The sequence below is a fragment of the Taeniopygia guttata genome, chromosome 5 (assembly GCF_048771995.1).
Source record: "Taeniopygia guttata chromosome 5, bTaeGut7.mat, whole genome shotgun sequence".
In the NCBI taxonomy this organism is placed as follows: Eukaryota; Metazoa; Chordata; class Aves; order Passeriformes; family Estrildidae; genus Taeniopygia; species Taeniopygia guttata.
This window is the reverse complement of record NC_133030.1, coordinates 16,639,407-16,647,278: the sequence shown is the minus strand read 5'-3', so window position 1 is coordinate 16,647,278 and position 7,872 is coordinate 16,639,407. Positions and strand designations below refer to the sequence as shown.

General features: G+C 45.1%; 1 long non-coding RNA gene across 1 annotated transcript; it reads right to left on the bottom strand.

The window, feature by feature from the left end:
* Nucleotides 1-1,450: 1,450 nt before the first annotated feature.
* Nucleotides 1,451-7,400, bottom strand: LOC115495476 (uncharacterized). Its single transcript, XR_005980634.2, has 2 exons — nucleotides 6,712-7,400; nucleotides 1,451-5,174 (listed from the first exon to the last, which is right to left on the bottom strand). It is a non-coding gene; the product is annotated as an uncharacterized lncRNA (long non-coding RNA).
* Between the last annotated feature and the right edge of the window lie 472 nt (nucleotides 7,401-7,872).

Below are 7,872 nucleotides of genomic sequence, written 5' to 3'. Positions count from 1 at the left end.
TGTTGCTGATCTCTGCTCTTGTCTGTTTGATTTCCACCCTGGAAAACAGGTGTAGAGATGCTATAAGTAGCAGGAAGTCTGATGCATGCAGTGAGTTCCTTGAAGACTCTAAATTACAGTTTTCCTTCCCGTGCTACAACCTCAGGTCCCTGACCTGCAACTGCAGCATATTTTCTGTGACTAACAGCTGTAATTCCCTAATTATCATGCTCTGTTCTCCTGCTGTGCTGTAGATTTTGTTACCAAGGAAGCAAACCAAGTTTCCTCGTTCCTACCCTTGCTCTGTATGCTCCCAACTGTTTTAAATCCACCATTTGATGCAGCCCATGAAGACAAATGACTATCTCTTGTTTCAAATAGTCAAAGTTTCCAGAACATATTATGTAGCTGCATGCTGGGGACAAAGAAGGAAAATTAAGTCTTTCTGGCCTTTCTTTTAGTGAAGGCAGCTGGTCCAAAGCTATTGCTAGGTTAGAAAAAGTACCTTTCTTAGCTGTAACCATCCCATGTGGAGTGCTGGACTAGAGGTAGTCTCAAACGGTGGGCCCAAGCAAATGGTACTGTTGCAATGTGACTGAAAAAAACTTGTGTAAACCCCTGGAAAATGAAGGTGTGCATTAAACCCTGATGTGCCATAATTTCCATAGAAGCCTCATCATTTGAGGATGACTAATAAGGGGTCAGTTCCTTTTTGCTCCCACTGCTTTCGAGGTTGGCGATAAATGACTGTGTGCCACATGGAAATGAGAATGAACCTGTGCTAATCGAGGTGATTAGGTCAATACAGCCAGGCTGTATTGTGACAGATAAGCAGCTGGTTAAAATATCACAGAAACATGTTAAGAAGCAGAAAAAACTTCTAGTTTCCTAAAAAACCTACAACCTAATGTTTAGCCTTCTAATTATGCAAAGGTATAATTGAATATTGCATGTACCAGACTTTACTGGATGATGCCCATCATTCTCCTGCAGGATGCACAAAGGCAAGTTTAGTTCTTTAAGCAGTTGCCAGTCTGGACTCCATCAGTGTAACGTGGCTGTGTCCACAACATTTGCATCAAGCCCCCAGTGCCCTGGGGGACAGTCAGTGACAAACAGGAATGTTTCCCATGGGGCCAGCCTCCAGTAATTAATTCATGTCTCACTCCAGAAATATCATCCAAGTTGCAACATGGATATATGTGTCCTGGGTCACAGGATAAAAGTTACTGACTCCATATGGGGGATTTTCTGCTTGATTCCTCTGATTAAAGTAAGAGCAAGGAGGCTGCTCCTTCCTCTGGATCACTGGAATTAAATCCACAACTGGATCTAGAACATGTGACACCCAAGGTGGGGAGGCAATGAAGAAAATTATCTGCTTGGCCTCAATCAGAGGAGAAGGAAAAATGAAATACAAATGCCAAAGAAAAGGAGTAAGTTTAGACAGTACTAAAGATGTCCCTAGAAATAAGATTGTCCAGCATTGTTTTATTTACAAACTTCACAAGGGGCTTCACAGAGTGCACTATATAGCTGGCAAGCACGGATCAGGTGTGGAGGCACATAAATCTATGGGGACCATTGTAGATGTATTTTTCACAAAAGAATAGTGGTGGGATAACCTAGATGACCTATGAAGAAACTTTTGTTCAGTTTCTGGAACTTTGCTGTTGTGCCTGAGTGTATTTAAATATTAAGTATCGTATACCTTAGCATACACATGTCATATATTGGTGTAATGTGGAAACACCTCTAAGATGCATTAAACTCAAGGTTAGAGATACAAACTTTAGTACTTCACGGAAACTCAAGTTGTGGTGGCAGCTCAGCAGCTGTTTTGACTTCATGGCACCCTGAGCTGGTGTTATGCTATGCTAGATTGTACCTATAATACCCTGAATAATTTTTTTTTTTTTTTTTGAGAACTGACTCTTTGATGTGATTGTACCTGATTTAGGTTTATCTGCTTGCTTGCTGGGTGTACCTATCCACACTTGTGAGGCTTTCTGTGCTGGCCAGCAGGCTGCAGTGGATTTGCCTGAGTCTCAGGATGGGAGGAGTCACCAGCACACATTGTGTTACCTGTCACACTTTGTGTGACCCTTCACCAGCAGGGCATGCAGGTCCCCTTCACCCCTACTACCAACTTCATTCTTCCTCACTGGTGTCAAAATCCCTCCTAAAATAGGAGATGGATGTGTAATTTAAAACCTTTATTCAGAAATAACAAAGGATCCCCAGTGTCTTTTCCCTTTGACAAGGTCTGGTAGAAACTTCCTAGTGCCACTCTGCTGTTAACATTCATGAAATTGGTACCTCAGAAGGGTATTGGTGGAAGGAGTTTTCATACTTCAGTTTCACAGAAGATGTGCACCCCTTTTGCGCGAATTCTGAGCTGATCAATGCTTCCAAATTTTATAAACTCTGCAGGTGAAGTTGCCTTTTCCTCAGTGAACTCCAAGGACATGTGCTGCTGGTGGCCTCAAGCTGGGAGTGACTTTTGGTGGGTGGCTCTTGGTGAGCAGAGCGAGTGACACACAGATGCTGAAGGACTCCAGAGGGCAGGAGAGTGCCCCCACCTGTTTCTGACTCAATACATAAACAAAAAAAATTTTAAATCCCCGAAAACTGTAGGTCCTGCTCTCCTCAGCCCCAGCACAGGCCTGCACCCTGAGGTAGAGCATGCAACAGCTTATTGTGCTTAATAGCAGTTTTTCTTTTTTTGTGTGTGTTTTTTTTGTTTGGTTGGTTTTTTGTTTTTGGTTTTTTTTTTTTTTTAAGGTGTGGGCTTCTACCACAGCAAACTTGGTGAGTCGCTCTGTCCAGCATCAATCAAAACACAGCTTTTGCTCCAGGCTTGGTTTATTAACAGCACCAGGAGCAGTTTAGTGAGAAAGGCAGGTCTCTGCCTGCTGGGCATGCAAGTCCCTCCAGCGAGAGAAGGAAGATGTGTGACCCCCAAAGCTATGCTTAGCAGGCAGGAGCACTGTCCTGCAGCATTCCTGCTAAGGCTCACTCACAGCTGAAACGCTCAGGCTGTGGCACGGGGGGAGTTGGGTTACACAGGGGAGCAGGCTGGCTCTTCCCTAGCTGAGCATCTGCTGTGCCCCAGCACAGGCACAGAGAGAGCTGTTTGGGGGCTACCTCTGACTTGCTGCTGTGGAGGTAATGTTTGCTGAGAATGCTGGAGTGTGCATCTGCTTCTCCTCAGAGGGGAGAGAGGGTGTGTTGTTAACCACCTTACTGAGATGGAATCTTTTACTTGGGAAAGAGTGAATATACTTGGCAAATAAAATGGAGTTGTGAATTAAGTCAGCCAACTTGAAGCTCACACTGCAGAGGGATGGTTGCTGTACCATAATGCTAAGGTATAAAAGGTTTTTTGTTGGTGGTGGTTTTGGTTACTTGGCTTCAAACAAGTGACTCAGGTAGGACATTGAAATTAACCACTGTTATTAAATATTTGGGGGAAATGAGTGTCAGTCTCCAGCTTGTAACAGCCTTCTGCTCCTGAGCTACCCAGCTGTCTTTAGCACCGTGCATGGCTTAGTGTATGCCACCAGGCACAGCATTGCCTCAAGCAAGACTTGAATGCATCCTGATATTATTGAGGGTCAACAGGACAAGTGCTTTGGGAAAGCTGAGATGGTTTAAGACAAATATTATGGATTATTATTTGGTTATTTGGTGTTTAGTTAAAGGTGATGGGCAGAGGAAAGAATGGAGATGGTGAATGCAGCTTTCTCTGCTCTGCTGCCCAGGGGGATGTGCTGTGCTCTGCTTTTGCTCACTGTCAACCCCAGCAGTGTGAGAAAGGAAGAGTCTGGGAAAGCTGAGCTGGCAAAGCAGGAGCAGCACCCAGACCCTGCCTCCACCGAGGGTGGCTGCTGTGGCTTGTAGCCCCTGTCTGCAGCACAGCCCTCCTTTGCCTGCCATGTCACAGTGTGGCGGTGCTGTGCAGCCGGGTGTTGTGTGTTTCAGGAGTGGAGGGGTTGTGTGTTTTGTGTCTCCAGTGTGCTGTGCACTCAGGGCATGCACTCGGGGTTTGTGTCTCACACGTACAGCACGTGTGGTTTGTGCAGTGCAAGGAGCAGCACCCCTGGGTGCCAATGCATTCCCCCCATAGCTGCCCTGCAGCCTGCTCCAGCCTGCCCAGCCTGGCTGCTGTCATGGCCAGCTGCAGCTGTCTGAGGATGAAGTGCCCTGCTGGGGTGCCAGCCAGTCTGGCTGCTGTGCAGCAGGATTCTGCCTCGAATCCCGCTGGTCTTTCAAGGCTGGAAGGTTTTTTTTGTGTTCCGTTCCCCCTCACAGCACAGCCCTGGCTCTGTGTGAGCTGAAGCCCTGTCAGTGGTGGCCTAATACTCCTCCTGCACACAGGAGCAGGTTTCTGTGGCTGCAGGAGAAGGCACAGCCCTGCAGGTGAAGGTGCAGGCATGGCAGATTGCTCTCTGCAAGCACCTCCGCAGCAGCAGGAGAGATGCTGAGGGTGCAGGAACGTGTCCAGCTGGGTTGGGACAGACCTATAGCTCCTGGAGCCAAGTTGTCCCCTCTTGCTCCTCAGGGAAGCACATCTGCAAAAAACCCAAATCCAAAGCAAGGTTATTAATAGTTAGAGACATTGCTCATTAAAGTCTAGGTTTATAACTCTGCCAGCCTGCTGTGGGAGAGGTCTTGAAGCATCTCCACTAGTCAGTGAACCAAAAACTCAGTAAAGCTTGGGCTCTGCAGATTTTTTTTTACTGTTTACTCTGTTTTCAGTTGCCCCAAACACAGAGGAACAGTGCTGGGAGGCATTAAGTGTTTGTTTGCAGCCCACTCACCTTAGTGTTCCAACTCTTGACTTATATACCACCTCACAACTGTCTCTGGTTTTGCATTTTAACTTACCTGAAAAAATAACCAGATATAGATCATATTATGCAGACAGAATTTTTGATTTACAAAGCAGCTCCTTCAATCTCTTTTTAGCAAAGTGTCTATAAAATACACTTTAAAAACAAATAAATGAAGCAGGGGCAAGGGGTGTTGTACATACCTCCGCAGACAGACAAACCCCATGGTAACAATTTCCTTCAAAGGTCTTCCACTGTTTCACCATCCACCAGAAAAGGCTGATTCAGGTTGCTGGCCACGTGCAGAGGGGATTTCTTCAGCAAAATTTCTTGCACAGAGCCTGTGGGCTCAGCTGCTGCCTGAAACAAGAATCACACAATAGAAAAGCTGCAAAGATTTGACCCAACAGCTGCTTCATCTTCTGCACTGATTTAAAGCACCAGAGCCCTTTCTCAACCTGGCAATAAAGTCAGGCTTTTATAACATGTACCTAAGTGATGCATCTATAGATATGTGTGTGTATTTATATACACACACACCCAGACACACATAAGTACATATATATTTGCATATGTGTACATATTTTATATGTACATATATATATATAGATATATATGTATAGATACCTATGTATATGTATGTATATGTATATATGTAAAGATACAAATATATATCTATATAAGGGGGAAGATGGACATATACTTGACTAAAAAAGACAATTGGGGCAGCCAATTAACAATCAAGACTTTATTGTTCAGTTCAGCACAGGGTGCAATCCTGTGCACCTCACACAGCTATAAATTAAAATGCAACCTTTTCTGTTTTAGCCTCTGTGACAAATGGCATGAGTGCAGCCTAGGGGCCAGCAGCAGCCTGCCTGCCACTGCGGGCCAGTCAGAAACCCATCTCCACCTCAGCAGCTGAAACTGTGCCTAGTATCTTTTTAAAGTCCCCATGTCACAATTTCTAAACAGTTAACAAAGTGAGATTGAGGGGCAAGTGACAGCAGGAGTGGGGAAAACTGCATTTCCAGAGACAGGGTGGTTCCTGAAGTCAGACAAGAGGTTATCAGCCCCTGCTTTGGAGTGAGGATTCCAGGTGCCTGTAGGGACATGGATTCTGCCACTCAGGTGAAGCCCATCATTTCTTCCTGTGATTCATCCCATTCCATTGTCTTCCTTCCCCTGCCGCAGTCTTAGAAACTCAGCTCTTGGTTGAGACGTGAGCAATAAGTCAGCTGCTGTGCATTTGTAGCTGAAGTGTATTCAGCACCTACTGAAACAGCTACAGCCCTTTATTTATATATATATGTATAAATATATATAATATTATCTTTTTAGATAAATAATATGTCTATTGATAAGTATAGCTATACATAAAAGATATAAAAGGGCTTTTATAAAAACACCTGTACAAAATCATCTAGCATATCTAGGTGACCATCCAACACTGGCCCAACACTTCTGTCACCGACAAGAAACTTGTCACCAAAACTAAGGAAACTGAAAGCCCAGGCACAAATAGTGCACTGTGTGGTCACATACCAGGGCTGTGCTTGTTGGCCTGCTCCTTGGAAGTGAAAGCACAGGGTAAATTACTCCACAGCATGTTTTTTTTTCATGAGAGGAAAGCATTTACAAAGCGTACAAGACAATTCTATAGCTGTAACAGGAGCTTGTACCGTACGTGCTTCGATGGTGCCTTGTTACCGGGCTCATGCTATAGAGCCCTCTGTGTTATCTGCAGAAAACTTGGTCTCACTGGGCATTTTCTGCACACGCTTTGCATTCCTCCTCCATTCCCCAATCGTCCTCTCCCAACAAAGGCTCTTTTTTTCTGGAGAATTAAGGCACAAATCATCGTATCTGTTCCAAGGGCAGAGTGTGTTGGTCTTACTCTGTGAGGAGTACTGGCATTCATGGGACTCCAACAGCTGGATCTGAGCATTTCCTTTAATTGAACAGGTTTGCAGTCTCTCTGTGCTGAAGCAATTCTCCACATCACACAAGCCTGCATACCAGAATAAAATGAAAATTTAAGAGCGCTGGCTAACGAGACCGAGAGGCTCATTGCTGAAACAAAAGGCTGATTGTCTGGGTGCTCGAGTGCCCCATTCCTCCAACATTAAACCCACACGAGGGACAGCAGCCTAATCCACAGCTTGCTGCCAGGTGCTATAGGAATTAATCTTCCACTTACTGGGGCTATTCGTTGCGGTGTTCATAAAGGTCTGCAACCCAATGAGGCGAGCGACTCAAATGATCTCCTTGTCATAGATGGGCATGGCAAGGTGGTGATATGAAATATCAGCCTCCAGGAGCGTCCCCCGTGGTGAGGAAAGTGTGGATGATGTGTACCAGGGAGGGGAATGGCATCCCATTAAAATCTTCTGTTTTAACACAGAGACCCAGGCTGTCTCACTGCACAGAAAATGTGTTGGAGGGTGAGGGATGGACTGGGAAAGCCCAGACTCACCAAAGACCTAAGCATAGGCCACCATAATGTGCAGGGCTGAGCAAGTTTGGTCTTTATCAAGACAGGAAATGAAAATTTATTTTTTCTCAACAACAGTTTTTTTAACAACACCAAAACTCTTGTTTCTAGTCTGACAGGCCTCTGGGGAGTGGGCACACACAACATAGAGACCCTCATTATGTCTCCGAAAAGCTTAGGGACCTGCTTCAGATCTGCTTGCAGAACATTCCACTCATCTTCCAAACAGGGTGTGAGAACAGAGGAGGAAGAGAAATCCTGCCCTTTATTAGTCTGCTGCTCCCTTAAAATCCAAGGAGGAAGGGGAAAACACTCAGCTGCAAACAGGTGATCAAAACAGGAGCCACAAAAACATAAACATAAACATTTGGAAGGGTAAAGCCTCAGGAGTGTTTAGCATGATTGCTTCCATTTTCATCTGCTCACATTTCACTGCAGACGTAATTCCCTGCAAAGCACTGCCAAAGCTTTTCACAACACCAAGGCACGTTGAACTTGATGCACATAATAATATTTACAAATACTGCAGCTTTCCCCCCCATCCTTCCCTAATGTTTTCCCAGC